The sequence below is a fragment of the Zingiber officinale genome, chromosome 3A (assembly GCF_018446385.1).
Source record: "Zingiber officinale cultivar Zhangliang chromosome 3A, Zo_v1.1, whole genome shotgun sequence".
NCBI lineage: Eukaryota > Viridiplantae > Streptophyta > Magnoliopsida > Zingiberales > Zingiberaceae > Zingiber > Zingiber officinale.
The window spans coordinates 109523896-109545751 of NC_055990.1; the positions used below are offsets into that span (position 1 = coordinate 109523896).

Below are 21856 nucleotides of genomic sequence, written 5' to 3' on the forward strand. Positions count from 1 at the left end.
GAAGTTTCCTTTATCATCTCACCATTTCTAAGTTATTAACCATGGTTAGCCTATGGTTTGTATGAGATGATTTATGATTAGCTTTAGGTTAACTTATGGATTAAGAAAATAATTGATTAGTTTAATCTAGTTAAATTAAATTTTGAGTTAAGTTAATTTAACTTATTATTTTGTTTTATAAAATTAATTATGATTAATTTTGAATTGAATTAAGATTAATTAAAGTTGTTTATTAATTAATTAATGTTTATTGATTAATTAATTAAGATAATTAGTTAAAGTTTAAAGTGATTGATTAATTCATTAATTTTGAATCTAATTATTTAAGGTGGATTGTTAATATTAACTTAGTATTAGTTTATTAGATTTAGTATTGATTTAGGGTTTAGTTAGCAATTTTTTTATTTATTGTTTTGTTTTTTACAAATTAAGTTTTAACTGTTTTAAGATTTTTAAAAAAAAATTATTTAAACGTTACTTTATTAGGATTAAAGTAATTGATTAGAGTTTAAATTTTTTGGCTAATTAATAACAGTAATAATTAATTGATTAAATTAAGATGAATTAATTCAATGTTAGTTTATTAATTTATTAGAGTAGTTAATAATTTATTAACTTATTAATTTATTTAGATTTGATTAATTGTTGATTTTATTATTTTATTTTCTTAATTAGTTTGAATTATTAAGAATTTTTGAAAAAGTTGTTTAACCTATGTTAAATTCAAACTTAGCTTCGGTTTCATAAAGAAAGAGTTTATTGGGTAAGTCTTTAGACTGTGATGAGTCACATCAAACATCATTAGAGTAATTATATCTAAGAAAACTTTCCAAAAATGACCCTCCCAAAGAATTTAATACTAGGTTTTGGTGTAACTAGCTCATGATTAACTAAGGTAGCTTCGGCCAAATCCACGAAGTCTAGTTGTGAGATCTCGGAAAATTTAAATAAATAGGGTTATTTGAGAAATAACCTTATAAAATTTTTTCGAAATTTTTAGAAATTTTCTGAGAATTTTTCGGAGCTCGTACGATGAGTTTTGAGGGGATCAATTACGGGTACGGATAAAGCCTGTTTGGGATACCGTTTAAGTGAGGAATTGTTTTAAATTATAAATACCTTTTTCCTTATTTCTTTTCCTCCATCGCCGATCTCGATCTATTTCTTCCCCAAACCCCATCACCGATCCTTTCCCAGACCCGACCTCCTCCTTCCACTCTTCCCCGATCTTTCCTCCCCGCCATCGATTCTCTCTCACGGACGACGTGGCGCCGAGATCGGAGGAGCACCTTCGGCGATTGTCGGTGTTGCCTGAGGAGGAAGTCACCGGAGCTCGACGGAATCCAAGCTGTATTCGATCGAGGGGTCGCTGCTTCGGTGATTTCTGTGGCCGAGTGTCGACGATCAGTGGCTAGGGCACGGTGAGAGCTAGATCTTGCATCGTCTCCTATCGGTAGACCTTCCCTCTCCTCCCTCGCGTCGACTGACGACACCACTGGAATCTAGTCAGATTTGATCGCCGGCATGAAGGGGCGATTAGGGCTTCAAGGGTAAGCAATCCAAACCTTATCCCTTCTCCTTTCCTTGATGATCTCCATCGATGTGCCCTAATGCAGTGTCCGATCCTTCTTCCTGTTCATCGACAAGAATTTCACCGTGCCTAACTGTGATCTTGAAGGTGAGGCATTGTATTATGTAAATAGGCATTGTTTGATCCATGATCTCTAATTTTGATCTCTGTTCTTGATCGGATCAGTGATCTTCTTGTTGATGTTGTCTTAAGCCGGTCCAGTGAGGAGGAATTCCAGTATCTTGCTTGATTGGTGATCTCCACCGCTTGACCTCCTGTTGATTCGATTGATATCGGTGGAGGGTTGTTTGCTGTGGATAGTTACTGTTGCCGATCACCACTTTCTCCTTCTTGATCCGGTTGATTTCAGTGAGGTGAGTTCTATTTTCTAGGTGCTGAAGTTGTTAAAGTGTTAGCAAGAATTGGGATTGAGGTCTTTCCAGTAGCTTAATTAAGGTATTTGTAGGAGTAGTTGATTACATGATGTGAATGTATTGAATTAGGCTTATGTGTAGGTATTTGATACGGGTTGTAGATTATAGTATAATTTTGATTGTATGATCATGTGTAGGTTTGTTTGACAAGAGGTTGTAATTAGTAGTTGAATTGTGATTAAGTTTATTTGCTTAGATTTAACCTAATGGAATGATTAGGGTTAAGACAATTAACCCTAGTCAACCGTTGGATTTCTAATCTAATTGGTGATTAGGGATTAGGTAGCTAACCTTAATCGACCATTAGATTTAGTTAGGTAAGTTGTGATTGTGGTGATTAGGGATTTTGCCCTAATTTAGTTTAGGTATTTAGCTATTCATTTGGATTTAGCTAAATAAAATATATATATATTGTTTATTTGTTTGATACAGGACTCTGATTTGAGACAGGAGTCTCGACGTTGGATTTGGTGTGATACTACCTGTTATTTGAGGCGGGTACCCTTTGACTTATCTTTTGATAATGTCTTATGATATGTTTAGCTTATATATACTTACTAGTGGTAGATAGTAGATTATTCTTTCTCTTGGTCTTAGCTAGTTGATACCTATCACATGTTTCATCTGCTAGTTGCTTTATTTCAGGATTGAATATTTTATCTCTTGCCATGTGTATATATGTTCATAGAGATGCATATCTATAGTGCTCTACTCTACTGGATTAGTTGCTTTACATGTGTGATACATGCTCTTGGATTCATGATACTTACATCATTGTTATATGTGATGTCTTTGGATTTATGCTTTGTTTATATCATGGTTATATATATCGTTTACCTTTTGGGCACACACATATGGAGGAGGCTATGTTCGTGTCGACATCGTAGCATAATGCACCATCTGCATGATCTTGTCGGCGATTGACGACTCCATTATTGTTGAGCCTGCTCCGGCTACAGGCTTCATACACACAGCGTGTTTCCTGCATGGGTAGTGGCACAGGCCTCGGTGTGTATGGCGGGTTGCTCGGTGGTGCACATGGGTGCTCATGGGTACGATACGTTGGTAGGGATCCCTCCCGTCATCAGCGTCGGGAGTTGAGAGCATTGCGCTCCCTCACTATGTTTGAGGTAGGAGGATAGGTGTACTCGACAGATCCCGTCCACTGGTCACTCGCCATCGGGGTAGTGGTGAGTGCAGAGTGCAGTGTCCTACCCACCTCGGTCTCACCATTGTGTGTGAGATGGCTGACTGGTTGACAGGGGTGACCATGTCATATTGCATCATATGCACGGATTGCATTCATTATGATTGATGCATTTTGGTGATTGCATATGATTGACATGCATACAGGATACATGCTTTTGCTCTGACTATTTTTATCTCTGTATGTTGACAGTCAGTTGCCCGAGCCTCGCAGGTGAGTACAGTTTATTTCGGTTATGCATTTTCTTATTATTCTTGCTATAGACTGTACTTTATGCCTATTGCTGGTTATTACAGTTTATTTCAGCTATGCATATCTGTTATACTGTTAGGAGACCGTACCGTAGGTTGTACTGATAGGAGACTGTACTGTAGGCTCTATGGTTTAGTGTACTGTACCATAGGATGTTACTGGTGGTTATATATTGTTGTACATGTCTATTGGATTACCTGCTGAGTTCTTTGAACTCACCCCATTGTTACTATTTTTCAGGTTGAGGCCGTCGGGAGATATTCCAGTCGCTAGCCCCATTATCGTGAGTATGTTCTTTGTCGGATTATATTTTGCTTTTGCATCTTATATACTTGTATTGTGGGTTTGTATTGTGGACTTTACATTGAACATTCGGATCTGCTTTTGTTTTCCGCTGCGGATATATTTTCATTACTTCGTGGATTTTGTTTTTCTTCGTTGTAGTGGAGTAGGATGTGTACGTATATCTTCGTTGGTTTCTATATCATCTTTTCTTTATATAACTGTGTGTATTGTTCATATTATATCTGTGTAGAAATATTGAATATAACTGCGTGGATTGTTTTACTATTTGTTATCAGATGGTTTTAGTGTGGCGAGGTATAGATATATGTATTGAGATTCATATTGTCTCAGAGTAGGGAGATCTTCGTCGAAATTTCTTCGGGAGGACCTACGGGGCGTGACAATTTATTTGGTATCGAGCATGAGTTACGATTTTCCTTTATCTGATACCAATTTATTTGGTATCGGAGCAAAGTTTACGATACCTACTTTCGGATTTACGATGCTTACTTTCATGAGCCTTTCTCGGTATTTTCGGATTTGTCCAGATTTTCGTCGATTTTCTCGTTTCGGAATTCCGAGGCATTTTGATGAGGTTTTAGTGGATCTATTTGGGGGCTATGCAGCGACAGGACATCTCATAAATCTGGTAATTTTATAGTTTTCATACCTGTAGTGATATCTGGATAACATTTTTTACATATATGATACGTGTTCTAGTACTTAAACATGGTCGCACATGTATGAGGGCGATCGATTCTCTAGAGACAGAGTCTCCAGAGAGTTCTGTTAGGGTTGAGCCTGTCCGTCCGGGATAGACTCCTCAGGTGTTGTGACCACGTTATCAGACCCCGATAGCTCCGACTTCAGAGGTACCTACCTCGCCTATATCGCCAGTGGTACCTACAGGTACTCGGCACCTTCTCTAGCCATGCCTATTGCGTACTCGGTACCACCACAGTCACCTGTGCAAGTTACTACATACTTGGCACCCGCACCAGCAGCACTGGTTGCTTCTTACCCAGTATCGTCCATCGTACCTTCAGTGGCCCCTACTTATGTCTACTTAGTAGTTCCACCAGTAGTGCCTACCCCTGTTTATGTGGCAGCACTAGTGGTACCTCTTCCGATCTATCCATCAGTACCACCCAAAGGATCAACTCCTGTGATTCTGCCCAGTTTCGCAACGATATCTATGGATATGGTTATGGCACGAGCATGAATCCCAGCCTTGGCGGAGTCGGTGAAAAGCCAATTCACGCTATTTCACGGGGAGACTGATCCGAGCGTGGCTCAATCTTGGATAGAGTCTATGGAGCGGACATTCTTTACATGGCTTGCTCCGAGTGGGAGAAGGCTGAGCTGGCTGCTTTCCACTTACGAGACGGGGCAGAAATCTGGTGGGACACGCAGCGCTCAATTATAGGCGAGCAGCATATTACATGGGCGTCATTTAGGGAGGCATTCGAGAGTTAGTTTTTTCCCCGGGCGTATCAGATGACACGTTGGTAGGATTTTTTGAGTCTTCGGCAGAATAACCGCTCAGTGATGGAGTATAATGACAAATTTAATCGGTTGGCCAGATTCTGTCCTGAGTTAGTTGCCGATGATAGATCTTGTATGCTTCATTTGTCCAGGGATGGACGGGCATCTTCAGTGAAGATTGCCGGTCTTAGTAGTATCATACACAGAGGCACTGGGTAGAGCTCTTATGATTGAGTCATGGCCGCGAGACTCTTGAGTAGTCGCACTTCGCAGCAGTCAAGGTACCTGGGTCATCGACGCCCCCAGGGATACGACGCCGTCCGCGCCGGTCGTCACTCGCGATGGCGGCACCGCCCGCATCACCCATGGCCGCATCACCGCCGAAGTCGATCTTCAGGGCCGCGTCCGCTTCCTGAACGACAAGGGCGAGGTCCTGCTATTATTGCAAACTGCCTGAGCACTTGAGCCAAGACTGTTCGCTGAAGGATCAGCATGTAGCTTCCGGGATTTATGTTCCGGGAGGACAGTTTGGTCAATCCGGGACTCAGCGAAGCGGGCCGAAAGCCCAATCTTCGCATCGTCAGCAGAGGACAGCTCCTCCTGTAGCAGCTGCATATGACATGCACGGGCAGGAGCATTCCGGTGTCCTTGTGGAGAACCCCACGGTATTCCACCTTAGTGGTCTCCTGTACTATTCGTCAAGAAGAAGGATGGTACTTTGAGGTTGTGCATCGATTATAGGCAGCCGAAATAAGTACCCCTTGCCCCGGATTGAGGATTTATTTGATCAGTTTAGAGATACATCAGTGTATTCTAAGATTGATCTGCGGTCTGGATATCATCAGCTGAGAGTTAGAGATTCTGATATTCAGAAGACAGCATTTCGCACCAGATACGGACATTACGAGTTTTTGGTAATGTCATTTGGGCTTACCAATTCTCCTGCAGTATTTATGGATTTGATGAACCGGATCTTTTTGGAGTATCTGGATCAGTTTGTGATGGTATTTATCGATGACATATTGATCTATTCACGTTCCGAGGAGGAACATGCGCAGCACCTTCGCATAGTCTTGGAGACTCTTCGACGACATCATCTGTATGCGAAGTTCAGCAAGTGTGCATTTTGGCTATCTTCAGTTGATTTTCTGAGACACATGGTGTCCAGCCGAGGTATTTCAGTAGATCCTCAGAAGATCGAGACTATCACCACGCCGAGCAAGTCACCCAGAGATTCGCTTTCTTGGGCTTACCGGATATTACCGACGATCTGCTTGAGGGTTTCTCCGCATTGCTATGCCATTAACACGTCGACTAGGAAAGGCGTGAAGTTCACGTGGTCGAGGCTTGTGAGACCAGCCTTCGATGAGCTGGCGGAGATTAGTATCGGCACCGGTGTTGGTTTTACCTTACGGTGATGACGGATTCGTACTTTACACAAACGCATCTCTTGAGGCTTGGGGTATCGTAGGGTAGTCTCCTATGCTTCTCGTCAGTTGAAGGAGCATGAGAAGAACTACCCAGTATATGATTTAGAGCTAGCCGTTATTATCTTTGCTTTGAAGATTTGGCGACATCATCTTTATGGTATTACTTTGAGATTCTTACTGATCATAAGAGTCTCAAATATATTTTCACCGAAGAAACTCAATCTCCGGCAGAGGAGATGGATGGAGTTCTGAAGGATTATGATTGTACTATTAGCTACCATCGGTAAAGCTAATGTGGTTGTCGATACAGTAAGTCCAGAGGGACTTTAGCTTGTCATCGAATTAGATCACCGGACTTGATTCTGAGGATTGTCGCCGAGTTGGGCCTTGAGGAGCGAGGGTGAGCAGGGAGGGTATTCTTGTTACCATGGTTGCTCTCACGTCGATCGTGATGAGGATTCGAGAGGCCAGTCGAGATCGGCATTTACGCTTCATTAGCGACGATGATAGCCCGGACTGACTGAGTTTACACGAGACGATGAGGGATTGTTTATTTCGAGGCCGATTATGTGTACCTCGGTCTCACCCGATCATGGAGGAGTTACTTGAGGCTCATCGCTCTAGATTTGCTATCCACCCAGGTGGGACCCATATGTATCATGATTTGAGGCGCTCTATGGTGGAACGGTATGAAGAAAGACATCGCGAGTTTGTAACGGATGTCTTGTGCGCAGAGATGAAGAGCACCGAGACCTGCGGATTACTTGAGGATCCCTATTCCGGAGTGGAAGTGGGGCACATTACTATGGATTTCGTAGTTAGTTTGCCTAGGACTCGTCGAGGCCATGATGCGATTGGGTAATCGTTGACCGATTAACCAAATCCGCACATTTATAGCGATCCTAAGACCGATTCTTGGATCGATTAGCGAGTTATACTGTCGAGAGATTATCAGATTGCACGGAGTTTCGTTGAGTATTATATCGATAGAGACCCACGGTTCACGCTTCAGATTCTGGAGAATGCCCTTGGGCACACCGTTTGAAGACGGTTCCATCCGCAGCATGGATGGCGATCGAGCGGACTATTCAGACATTGGAGGACTTGCTGAGGTCTTGTGTCATGGACTTTGGAGGCAGTTGGGAGGACCACCTGCCATTAGTGGAGTTTGCCTACAACAACAGCTATCATTCGGCTATCCAGATGGCACCGTTTGAGGCGTTGTATGGTAGGCCTTGTCGGACACACACCCTCTGGGAAGAGGTTGGGGAGGCCCAGTTGGTAGGACCTCAGAGAACTCAGCAGGATGCAGAGTTAGTTCGTACTATCAGACGGAGGATGTCAAAGGCTCAGGACCGTCAGAAGAGTTATGCTGATCAGAGACGGAGACTCATGGAGTTCTCCATTGGTGATCATGTATTTCTTAGAGTTTCACCCACGAAAGGGGTGAAGAGATTTGATCTCCGAGGTAAGCTAGCTCCACGATATATTGGGCCATTCCAGATCTTGGAGAGGATTGGAGCAGTAGCTTACCGTCTGGCGCTACCACCATCTCTAGCTGGCGTTCACGATGTATTCCATGTATCTATGCTGAGGAGATACGTATCCGATCCGGCACCTGTTCTGTCAGATATATCTGTTCCTATTCAGGCGGACGTTACTTATGAGGAGGTTCCGGTACGGATTCTGGATCGTAGAGAGCGTCAGCTGCGGAACAAGACGGTCCGACTGCTTAAAGTCGGATGGCAGCATCATTCTGACGAGGAGGCTACGTGGGAGCTGGAGGATACGATCCGAGCTCGATACCCCCATCTTTTTACCTGAGGTATGTGGGTTATAGTTTCTTCAGCATTTATACTACATGGTTATATTCAGTGTTTGCTGTTGGTTATAGCGAAATTTGGGGACCAAATTTTTATTAGTAGGAGAGGATGTGAGATCTCGGAAAATTTAAATAAATAGGGTTATTTGAGAAATAACATTATAAAATTTTTCCGAAATTTTTAGAAACTTTCTGGGAATTTTTCGAAGCTCGTACGATGAGTTTTGAGGGGATCAATTACGGGTACGGATAAAGCCTGTTTGGGATACCGTTTAAGTGAGGAATTGTTTTAAATTATAAATACCTTTTTCCTTATTTCTTTTCCTCCATCGCCGATCTCGATCTATTTCTTCCCCAAACCCCATCACCGATCCTTTCCCAGACCCGACCTCCTCCTTCCACTCTTCCCCGATCTTTCCTCCCCGCCATCGATTCTCTCTCACGGACGACGTGGCGCCGAGATCGGAGGAGCACCTTCGGCGATTGTCGGTGTTGCCTGAGGAGGAAGTCACCGGAGCTCGACGGAATCCAAGCTGTATTCGATCGAGGGGTCGCTACTTCGGTGATTTCTGTGGCCGAGTGTCAACGATCAGTGGCTAGGGCACGGTGAGAGCTAGATCTTGCATCGTCTCCTATCGGTAGACCTTCCCTCTCCTCCCTCGCGTCGACTGACGACACCACTGGAATCGAGTCAGATTTGATCGCCGGCATGAAGGGGCGATTAGGGCTTCAAGGGTAAGCAATCCAAACCTTATCCCTTCTCCTTTCCTTGATGATCTCCATCGATGTGCCCTAATGTAGTGTCTGATCCTTCTTCCTGTTCATCGACAAGAATTTCACCGTGCCTAACTGTGATCTTGTAGGTGAGGCATTGTATTATGTAAATAGGCATTGTTTGATCCATGATCTCTAATTTTGATCTCTGTTCTTGATCGGATCAGTGATCTTCTTGTTGATGTTGTCTTAAGCCGGTCCAGTGAGGAGGAATTCCAGTATCTTGCTTGATTGGTGATCTCCACCGCTTGACCTCCTGTTGATTCGATTGATATCGGTGGAGGGTTGTTTGCTGTGGATAGTTACTGTTGTCGATCACCACTTTCTCCTTCTTGATCCGGTTGATTTCAGTGAGGTGAGTTCTATTTTCTAGGTGCTGAAGTTGTTAAAGTGTTAGCAAGAATTGGGATTGAGGTCTTTCCAGTAGCTTAATTAAGGTATTTGTAGGAGTAGTTGATTACATGATGTGAATGTATTGAATTAGGCTTATGTGTAGGTATTTGATACGGGTTGTAGATTATAGTATAATTTTGATTGTATGATCATGTGTAGGTTTGTTTGACAAGAGGTTGTAATTAGTAGTTGAATTGTGATTAAGTTTATTTGCTTAGATTTAACCTAATGGAATGATTAGGGTTAAGACAATTAACCCTAGTCAACCGTTGGATTTCTAATCTAATTGGTGATTAGGGATTAGGTAGCTAACCTTAATCGACCATTAGATTTAGTTAGGTAAGTTGTGATTGTGGTGATTAGGGATTTTGCCCTAATTTAGTTTAGGTATTTAGCTATTCATTTGGATTTAGCTAAATAAAATATATATATATATTGTTTATTTGTTTGATACAGGACTCTGATTTGAGACAGGAGTCTCGACGTTGGATTTGGTGTGATACTACCTGTTATTTGAGGCGGGTACCCTTTGACTTATCTTTTGATAATGTCTTATGATATGTTTAGCTTATATATACTTACTAGTGGTAGATAGTAGATTATTCTTTCTCTTGGTCTTAGCTAGTTGATACCTATCACATGTTTCATCTGCTAGTTGCTTTATTTCAGGATTGAATATTTTATCTCTTGCCATGTGTATATATGTTCATAGAGATGCATATCTATAGTGCTCTACTCTACTGGATTAGTTGCTTTACATGTGTGATACATGCTCTTGGATTCATGATACTTACATCATTGTTATATGTGATGTCTTTGGATTTATGCTGTTTATATCATGGTTATATATATGCGTTTACCTTTTGGGCACACACATATATGGAGGAGGCTATGTTCAGGTACGACATACTGTAGCATCATGCACCATCCTGCATGATTGCATGCTGGGCGATTGACGACTCCATTATTGTTGAGCTCGTCGGCCGGCTACATAGGCCTGCACACAACGTGTTTCACTGCATGGGTAGTGGCACAGCACTGTGCTCATGGGTAGCACGATACAGCGGGGTTGCAGCCGGGATCTCTCCCCGTCATCGCGTACCGGGAGTTGAGAGCATTGCGCTCCCTCACTATGTTTGAGGTAGGAGGATAGGTGTACTCCGACAGCATCCCGTCCACTCGGTCACTCATCAAGGGTCCACTCGGTCACTCATCAGGGGTAGTGACGGCAGAGTGCACGGTGTCACAGCCCTACCCACTCGGTCTCACCATTGTGTGTGAGATGGCTGACTGGTTGACAGGGGTGACCATGTCATATTGCATCATATGCACGGATTGCATTCGTTATGATTGATGCATTTTGGTGATTGCATATGATTGACATGCATATAGGATACATGCTTTTGCTCTGACTATTTTTATCTCTGTATGTTGACAGTCAGTTGCCCGAACCTCGCAGGTGAGTACAGTTTATTTCGGTTATGCATTTTCTTATTATTCTTGCTATAGACTGTACTTTATGCCTATTGCTGGTTATTACAGTTTATTTCGGCTATGCAAATCTGTTATACTGTTAGGAGACCGTACCGTAGGTTGTACTGATAGGAGACTGTACTGTAGGCTCTATGGTTTAGTGTACTGTACCATAGGATGTTACTGGTGGTTATATATTGCTGTACATGTCTATTGGATTACCTGCTGAGTTCTTTGTTACTATTTTACAGGTTGAGGCCGTCGGGAGATATTCCAGTCGCTAGCCCCATTATCGTGAGGATTTTCTTTGTCGGATTATATTTTGCTTTTGCATCTTATATACTTGTATTGTGGGTTTGTATTGTGGACTTTACATTGAACATTCGGATCTGCTTTTGTTTTCCGCTGCGGATATATTTTCATTACTTTGTGGATTTTGTTTTTCTTCGTTGTAGTGGAGTAGGATGTGTACGTATATCTTTGTTGGTTTCTATATCATCTTTTCTTTATATAACTGTGTGTATTGTTCATATTATATCTGTGTAGAAATATTGAATATAACTGCGTGGATTGTTTTACTATTTGTCTGTATTGTTCCGGCCGAGTGTGGCCGAGGTATAGATATATGTATACTGAGATTCATATTGTCCGCCGTACAGGGGAGATGCTGTCGAAATTTCTTCGGACAGGGACTACCTGGGGCGTGACACTAGTACACCAGGTAAAACACATGATTCAGCATGCTTTCAACAGAGTTTCCTTGACATACTATCATTCCAATCCATTCCTATGCTATATTGTTAGAGTTTGGTAAACCCTTTTTGTTTCTAACCATCTTAATTTAATCAAAAAAATAAATCTAAACCTAATCATGCATATTCAATCAATCAAGGTGAATAGTTTTTTTATTTGCTCCCCTTAAGTCATAGTTTAGATATGGTTTATCTAAGAGATAGATCTGACTCTCGGGAACTAAATATTGATTTTGTTCATTTTGTTTAGTTAAGCATGATTTAGGTACTCATGCTTGGACATGTTTTCTAATGTTTTGATCAAGTAAAGACATGTATGTTTTATTGGTTGTGTTTGGTTTGTACCAGAGTTCGGATCTATTGTACATGACTCGTTGCGATCTAAGGACCATGTTTAGACACTTGGATCCCAAATCAAACTTTTCTAATGTTTTCTTGATTCGCTCCACTTGACCTTTCAAGTTAAAATTTTCTTCCTCAAGTTTTGCAACATGAGTTGAGGTTTCAACTTGAACTTGGTTAGTCGAGTGATGCAAGTTAACTTGCTCCTTAAGTTGATCCATTTCCTTAAGTAGTATGTTATTTTGTTCCTTGGACTTGGTTAATTTTTTAAACAAATATTTTATAATTTTAAGTAAATTTGATTTAGAAGAAAAAGTTATCATATCAAGACCTTTGGAAACGAATACGGTCCGTGACTTCTCTCAGGCTCGACGTCAGATTCAGATTCATACTCTTCCTCGAACTCCGAATCTTCATTTCTTGATACAAAAGCAAGATGACTTGTGTTCTTCGGTTCTTCCATGTTGAATTCCTCAGAAGAAGATTCTCCCCAAATCGCTTGGAGGGCTTTTTTTCTTCTTGTGGATTTTGTCTTCTCCTCCCGATTTGGACACTCATGTTTGTAATGGCCCTTCTTATTGCATCCATAGCACATTACTTCTTTTTTTGGTTCTGGTTGATTATACTTTCTTCGTTCTTCTTTTGAACTTCCTCTTAGTGATTCTTCTGACTATTTCACTAATTCTTCTTCGTTTATTGAGTTTGAGTCTGACTCACTTTCAGGTTCACTTTTTGTTCTGGATTTTGTCTCTTTGCTTGGTCCTGCATATAAGACAATTCCTTTCTCAGCTTGACTTAAATTAGACTGTTCATGCAATTCTAATTCAAAAAAGAGTTCATCTAACTTAATATTTGAAAGTTCTCTAGAGACTTTGTAAGCATCTACTATTGATGCCCATAAAGCATTTCGAGGGAAGGCGTTCAAGGAATTCCTTATCGTGTCGCGGGTTTTCAGGTGATGACCGATTAAGTGGAGGACGTTGAGAATGTCTATGAGTTGTGCATAAAGTTAGGTGGCAATTTCTCTAAGAAGCATTTTGATATTGAATAAGTTATTTAGTAGGAAATCTCATTTCATTACCTTAGAGTCATCTATTCCTTCATGTAATTTTACCAGGAGATCACAAAGCTCTTTCACATTCTTGTAGGATCTGACTCAGTTTAATTCCTCCATGGTTAGGCCGCCCTGGATGGTATTTATGACTTTGTAGTTCATTTGTGCCTTCTTGATCATTGGGGGAGTCCAATCTTCAAGATTTATGGTCTTTCCATCTACCATTGGTGTTATGTATCCCTTTAGTATAGTAAACTAGAGCTCGATGTCAGACTTGAAGTAGCACTCCATTCTATTCTTCTAGTAGCTAAAGTTGTCTCCCTTGAATAGTGGGGGACGGACTGTGTTGTAACCCTCTTGGTATGAGTTCAACATTCTTTTTCTTGCACAAAAAGAATTAGAAGGTTTCCGAGACTTTCATCTTGGGATTAGCAGTGCGAGATAAAGAATAAAAGAATATTACCTAAGATTAAAGAAAAAACCTTTAAAGAAACAGAAAAAGTTTTTGAAATTTGCTCGAAAAACTGTTAAGTTACTTCAGAGTAACCTTGCTCTAATATCAATTAAAGGATCGGAAAAAAAATGATAGGGGGTGAATATTGTTCATTTAAAAAACTTTTATCTTTTATCAAAGTAAGAAATGGAATAAAAAAATAAAAGTAATGTAAGCGACTCATTTTGTTACTTGGTTCAAAGCCTATGTTGACTCCTACTCCAAGACCCAGGATCATTGATCATACCATTGAAAAATTCACTATAATCTTTCTTCCCAAAACCTTCAGAAAAAGTATTTCGTACAATGAAAATAATGATAGTAACATCCCACTATCTTCTTGTAAATAATACAAACTTGAATGTAAAGTATACTAACAAAGAGTAAAAGATGATGCTCGTCGGCACTTCGTAGCATAGCAACTTGCATGTGTAGTTTGAGATGCAGAACAGCAGAAGCATGAGCAGAGGGTTGCATAGAAAAAGATGTTTTGCCAACTTGAATCTCATGGTCTTTTTATAAGCTTCATTAGGTCTACTGAAAAGACGTTCGATCGACTGATCCTTTCGGTTGACCGATCTCCATATTAGCAACTTTCCTTCTTCATCGAGATTTGATCGATGCCTCATTAATAGCATTTATTGTTCAGTCGACCGATCCTTGGGTTCGGTCGACCAATTAACCTACTTTCTATCTTACCAAAGATTCGTTCTTCTTCATCATTAATGCCTTTAATTGTTCGGTCGACTGATCCTTGAGTTCAGTCGACTGATCCACCTAAATTCCAAGTTTGCCAAGATTTAATCTTCTAGCTTGTTTACCAAAATGGGTTCGGTTGAATGATCATTATGTTCGGTCGACCGATCCGCCTTGAATACCAAATGTGCTATACTCGATCTAAACTCTTTGCCATGTTGATTGGTTCGGTTGTCTGAACCTCTTGTTTTGTCAATCGATTCTTCAAAATCTATAAAGCAGAGTTAGATGCACAGTATATAAAAGATATCCCTATAAGACAAAGTTAGCATAGAGATATGATGCATGAGTAATAATAGACCGTAAAATCAGTCTTGATTTTAACTTGGAAACCTCTCAGTTTCTTCAATTGGATCAGCGACCTAGGGTGTGTCCCTTCTCAGGACATGACCTCTCTGTCACTCCTTTCCAGACTTATTTACCTCAATCTACCTGCCAAACATCGGGTCCTCCAGACTTGTTTGGACTTCTGCTTAGCATCATATCAGCTCACTAAGGTTTCCTCTTGATATTAGGTCCTCCAAACTTATCGACTTCAACTGCCAAGTGTTAGGTTCTCGACTCACTTGGACTTCCTGGCTAGCTTCCATGATCTGCTAAGACTTTCCTATCTAGCCGCAACTAGGGCTTTTCCGATTGAGTAAATAGCCTGCACACTTAGTTAATTTATCATATCACAATAAGATTTAACTTGAACATTTGACAACATCAAAACTCAGGTTTGTTGGATCGTGATCGTTCGATAGAGGGGGTGTGAATATCGATTACAAAAATTCGTCGAGTAAACGCAAAGGAAAAGTAAAACAATGCTAACACAGAACCTTTTTACTTGATTCGGAGCCTGTGTCGACTCCTACTCCAAGGGCCGTACTCATTGAGTACTTTTGTTGGGCAATCACTATCAATTCGAATAATAATTACAAAAGAGTTAAGTACAAGAATTGATAGAAATAAAATACCGACAATAGAGCAATAAGAAAGAAATCGGAGCTTTGTCGGAGTGGCTTCGCAACATTGTAGGAGCGCAGAAGAGCAGATCGTCAATTCAGAGTTGTTGTTTTGAGCTCCGCCTTTGACCCTCCTTATATAGGAGGCTCGGGGCACCCCGGATCCCTTCCGGGCGCCCTGGAGTGACGTGGTAGTCCCAACTAGCGAGCTCCATGTGTCGACGCCGCGTCCTGGATAACATTTGCCTCCGGGTGCCCGGATCCCTTTCGGGTGCCCGGACCTCCTTTCTCTAGAAAGTCCTTCTCCTATAAGACAAGGTTAGTCCGAGGCAAATATATAATGTGTATCCTGCAAAACAAAGTGTTATCATAGTTTATAAGTTCAAAATAAAGAGTATGACTTAGATTTTGTCTTTCCGAGACCGGAATCTAGTCACGATCTCAACTTAGATATCCAAAATGGATCTAAGCCGGATCGACGCCTAATGTTCCCTTCCCGAGAACGTGTAACGACCACCCTTCTTACTATACTATACTACTCTATAAGGATGACCGTTACTTAACTACTAACTCTACTTAACTGGTATGATCAAAATCACGAGGAGTCTCTACCGAAAAATTTCGACAGAGTCTCCCCTGTACCGGTGACCTTAATCTGAGATACAAACATAGTATACATCAGCCACAGGCGGCTGGAACATTTATCAAACACCCATGCAGTTAAATAAGTATCAAACACACAAATATCTACTTACTAAACTGAACTCATCCTACATGCAACCTAGAACAAGAATAAACTCGAATGACACGGAGTGTAAAGTACAATCTCAAATGTTTCAATAACTAAAATGTGGAAATAAGAAAAAGAATAAGGAAAGAAGACTAAAGGAACTCCTTTCTAGTCCCAAGACTTCCATAGTTCTGACATCACACATCATCCGCACCTCCTCGTCGTCTTCCTTTATCTGCAGTAAGAGGAAATGCAATCTATAAGCAAAATGCTTAGTAAGCGCTATCTAACTCACAAAAACTCGATATGCATGTGAATATACTGAAAACTAAAACTGAATGCTCAAAAGGAAAACTACTCATGCTCATCTACTAGTAAAAGAAACAAACATACTGAAATGCTAAACATGTAAAGCTACTCATGCTCTTCTAATAGCAAAGAACAGTGGGCTAATCTAAATAACACGCTAGCATAAAATAAAACTCAACTTGCTGATTTTAAAACAAAGTGAAACTTAATTCATTTATTCTGAACTTATTCTTTTATTTCACTTGTTTAAAACTTATTCTTTAATACTTTATACTTAGGTAAAACTTGTTTTACTTGTTCAAAAACTTATACTTATAATACTTTAAAATAGTAATCAACTTCTCTTAGGCCCAGACTTAGTACCATCTTATGCGCGTTCCCTAATAGGTTGGGGTAGCGAGCCACCAATCCTAAAAGAGCAGACCTCGGTCTACCAGGGTCAAGACCTCATAATTGGACACCTGGATTTGTTTAACGACAACATCGGAAGTCGGGTACTAGCCTCTTAAATAAAGTAAAATATCTTATTATCTTAATTACTTCTTTAAATGCCTTGGCATTTTAATAAGCACCTTGTGTGCCAAAATCCCTAAAGTCTTGACTTTGGAATCTACTTAAGGCCTTGGCCTTTTTCTTTCTTTTCTTTATCTTTCTTATACTTTTTAATACTTCTAAAAGAATATTTCTTTAAAATGAAACTGAAATGTTTAAGCCAATTCTAACTTTGAAATGCTTAAATCAAAATTTGCTTACTATACTTATAAAATCTGCATACTATTCTGCATACTATACTTGTAAAGATTTGCATATATAACTAACAAACATCTGCACTACATTACGCCAATCAGATTCTGCAAGTATAACAAAATTTACTATCCGAACTGGACTGCTAAACCACATGCCAATCTAAAACTGCTTATATAAGAAAACTGATAATGGAAGGTCTAAGGCACGGAGGATAGAGCTCTTCAACCTACAGGAAAACAATGGCACAGAACGACCGAAATCTCAAGCATACTACAGCAGCAATGCAAAGAGGAGATAAACATTGGTCTCTTTCTATTATAGCTACTTATAATCACCTAAAGGTTAGGAACATGCACAATTTACAAAGGCCAAAACATAATATCATTAGCATGGAAACCAAACCAAACTTACAAGCTTTAGAAATCCTGATCTAACCGCAAAAGAACTAGATGCTAAAAGGGAACTAAAATTCTGCGCTGCTAAAGAGATGAACTGCAAATTAATTCCTTTACCACAAAATCCGGAGGCCAAAAGACAACCCCCGGCATACCTACTGGAAACTAAAACCAAGGCATCTATTCTTCATGCTTAATGCTACGGCAAAGAAAAAAAATCCCAAAGTATAACCATACTTCATGCTACACAAAGCTATTCAAACCAAAGTGCTATACGAAATTCCCAAACTAAAACCTGTTCATACCCAAACCTAATAATTTCTGAATCTGGCAGCAAACCAAAGTCTTTAAGCATGTTACATCATATATGCAGGGGAGAAGGAAAAAGGAAACTTGAATCTACCTTTAACTCTCTAAAAATAGGTATACTACTGTTCTGTGCCACAACAAGGAAACCATAAGAAATCAAACTGTTCAACATACTTAACTTGGTCTTCTATTCTGTTCCTGCTCCATAATCTGGACTATACCCTTGGACTAGAGTTATTCATGCTCAGCATTTACAAGGGAAATTCTGTACTGAAATTCTATAAGCCTATTCCTACACCTGACAGCAAGAAGGAAACACTAATACTAAGATGTTACAAGCATGAAGATCAATTATGTTAACAGCAATAATCCATGAAAACAGCGCAAATAGATTTGAAACCTGCAAAACTCAAGTTCCATGTAAATATGTTCACAACCTAAACTTTCTTAAAGTAACAGAAAACTCTAGGGTGAAACATGCTGCGGCAGAACTTCAAAAGCCTCACACTTTACAGGAAATAAAGGCTGAACTAAAGATTCAAGAACTACCCTTAATCCTCTAGAAATCTCGATTCTTACAGCCTTCCGGAAACAAAGAAAAGAATCAAAAATTCTTAGCAAACTCAAATTTCTGTATAGCATGTTCCAAAGCAAAGAGGGAGAGAACAAAGCTCAGAACTACTCTTACTACAGGTGAGGAAACGCTTACCTTGCGTTCTTAGACTCTCTACCGAAGGAGAAAAGGGCTTCTACGGTTGTTGAGATGCTTGAGTTCCTGACCTCTTCTTGTGCCTATGCGTCCACCTCGCCGAGAGGATCGTGAAGAGGCAAAAAGCTCTCGGATTGGACCCTCGCCGACCGCCAGAATCGTGCCCTAGCTGCAGCTTGTTTCTGCTCCAGCTGCCTTTGTCGCGCAAGAGAGGAAGAGATCGGGGAAAATTAGGTTTCGGTCCTGGGAAAGCCCTAAGTTCCTTTTTAAATTCCCGAATTCTATTAACTTCCTTAAATAAAATTTCCTACCTTTTCTAAACAAAACCGATGGCTTGAACACCTGGTCAGCCGAGTTTTAACCGAGTCAAAAGGCCGCGGGTTCGATTCTCGGCTGCAACCATTTTTCTTCCTATTTATTCTCTATTCATTAACTACTGCTTAAATAGAATATTTCTCCTTCTTTAATAAGAAACGCCCACTGGAACAGTTGGCTGGCTGGATTCAGTTAAGGCTCGGTTCAAGTTCGAGGTCCACGGTTCGAATCTCGACTTGAACATTTTCTTGTCGAAACTTCCTTCGTTTAGTAAAAATACCAAACGACCTCCAAAAATTGTATAAAAATACTCTAAAAATTTCTAAAAATCTCTAGAATTTTTCTATAGCATTTTTAAATATTTTTAAATTACTTTTGGGACTCAAAAGGGAGAAATTTGGGTTATTACAAAACGCATCCTCACAGTTACTCCCTTTCAGTGACTTACCTTTACTCACCTGCCAAACGTCCGGTTAGCCCTTCGACCTGTCTGGACTTCTCGCCAGCTATCCGGTCAGCCCGTCGACCTAGCTGGACTTCGTACCAAGCGTCCGGTCAGCCCGTCGACTCGCTTGGACTTCGTGCCAAATGTCCGGTCAGCCCGTCGACCCATTTAGACTTCGTGCCAAGCGTCCGGTCAGCCCGTTGTCCCACTTGGACTTCGTTCTAGACATCCGGTCAGCCCGTCGACCTGTCTGGACTTCGCCTGCATACTCGGTCAGAGTATTAGATAACGACAAACCTAACTTAACCTAATTTGTCATTCATCAAAACCTGACTTAGACCGTTAGTGCTAATTACACCAACAATCTCTCCCTTTTTGATGGAATGAAAACCTGGTTAAGTTAGTGAAAAGATATGCAAAAACCAAGCATGATTTTAAAGGTTTAAGTTAGTTTTTAATTTTTAAATTTGCTCTAACTTAATCACCTATTCCTCCCCCTTTGGCATTCATCAAATAAGGACATAAGTCACGTAAGCAACAATACTGAATTCAGACAGATGTCAAGGTAACTTGGGGGAGTTTTAAATTTTAACACATAGTAATTTAACTTTTGTAACCTAACTAAGTTTTGAAAAATAACTAATTTAGCAACATAACTTAGTATATTTTGAGTAATTTTTTAAAGATAATTTTTGCAAAATTAAATGAATTTGCAAACTCAAAGAGAAAGTTTTTAAAAGCTAATTTTCAAGTATAAGTTTCGGGATGTTAAGTTTAGATAGTCTAATATTCAAACATAAGCGTTTAAGTTCTGAATTTCAAAAATTTTAAATTTTCAACATAAGTTTCAACTTGGAACACTTTACAGACATGAGTTTTTCAAGATCAAAGTTTCACAATCAAGGTGTAAATTTTACAATCCAAGTTTCAACTTTGAAACGCTTTTCAAACCTAAGTTTTTAAAACCAAAATTTCAAAATCAAGGTTTAAATTTGCAGAATGAGTTTCAACTTTGAAATACTTTTCAAACATGAGTTTTCAAAATCAAAATTTCAAAACTAAGTTTGAAAAATCTACTTTTCAAAACTAATTAAAATTTATTTTTCAAATCTAAGTTTGCAAAAGATTCTATTTTCACAACCTTAGTTTATAAAATCCAATTTAAAAGCTTAGTTTTATAAAAGCTAGTTTTAAAGAATAGATTTTATTAGATTTCCAAGGATCATATTTAAAAAAGTTTTTAAGAGGAGTCATTACTTTTAAAGCAGAGAAAATAATTTTGGTACTAAGTATGAAAATAAGTTTATTTAATCCTCCCCCTAAACCTGACATTTAAAATAAAGCTTTTGAGAATATTTGATAAGAATATTTAATATAAGATTTTCAAAGAATTTTTTTAAATAAATTGAGGTAGAATTTTCTAAAGAGATTTTAAAGAGAAAAAAAATAACATTTAAGGAGATTAAAAAAATAAACCTCCCCCTGATACTCCTTTAATTTATTACTCTCCCTTAATTTATTATTCCCCTTAATATAATGATAAGGTTTGGGTGTGTTAAATTTTAAAGCCCTAACACATTTTTCTACCTAAGTGTTCTAGGGAATTTAATAACACATAATTATCTCTGTATCCTTGGTATAATTTGAGTTTGATTAATCAATAATTAATTTTAGATTTAGGTGCTTAACTTTAGTTTAAGGTTAAATAAGATAAAATTTTATTAATTCAATAACAGTTAACTATTATCAATAATTTATTGATTGGTTTTTACTTGATTTAATAATTTAATACTTAGTGAAATAATTTAAATTTCGTATTTCGTATTAATTGATTGAGTTGGTCAATGAAAGTGTAGTTAAAATTATTACTTCCTTTTAAGTAAGATTAATTTAGTTTTAAGTTAGCATGAAGTTAAAATTATTAAACACAGTTAAATAAGGTTTAACTCAAATCAATTTTAGTACTCAACTAAGGTTAGACTTAAACAATTAAGTTATACATAATTAGGTTTAAAGTTTAAGTAAATGGAATTTAAATTTTTAAGATAGGTGTCTAAGTTTTAAATGAATTTAAAAGAATTTTATTATTATTATTTTTATTTATTTATTTATTTATTTTTTTAAAGGGATTTCTAATGGGATTTCTAAAACAGTGCTTAAAAGGAATTTAAAATGATTTTTATAATATGTTTCATGACAATTAACATATATTTGATTCAGTTATGATTTTAGATTTAAATTAATATTAGTGGTTAATTTAAGTTTAAGTTTAATTTTACGTTTAAGTTAAAAATTTTAATTTTAATTGTAATTTCAATATTAAGTTTTAATTTAAATTTAAATTTTTAGTTAAGTTAAATTAAGTTTAAAAATAAAAACAATGTTTAAGATTAAAAATAAGTTTAAAGTCTAAATAATAATTTTTAAA

General features: G+C 38.8%; 1 long non-coding RNA gene across 1 annotated transcript; it reads left to right on the forward strand.

Moving 5' to 3' along the window:
• The first annotated feature begins 1504 nt into the window (after positions 1-1504).
• On the forward strand, positions 1505-2475 carry LOC122053957. Its single transcript, XR_006132471.1, has 4 exons — positions 1505-1550; positions 1617-1678; positions 1757-1944; positions 2437-2475. It is a non-coding gene; the product is annotated as an uncharacterized LOC122053957 (long non-coding RNA).
• Positions 2476-21856: the final 19381 nt, after the last annotated feature.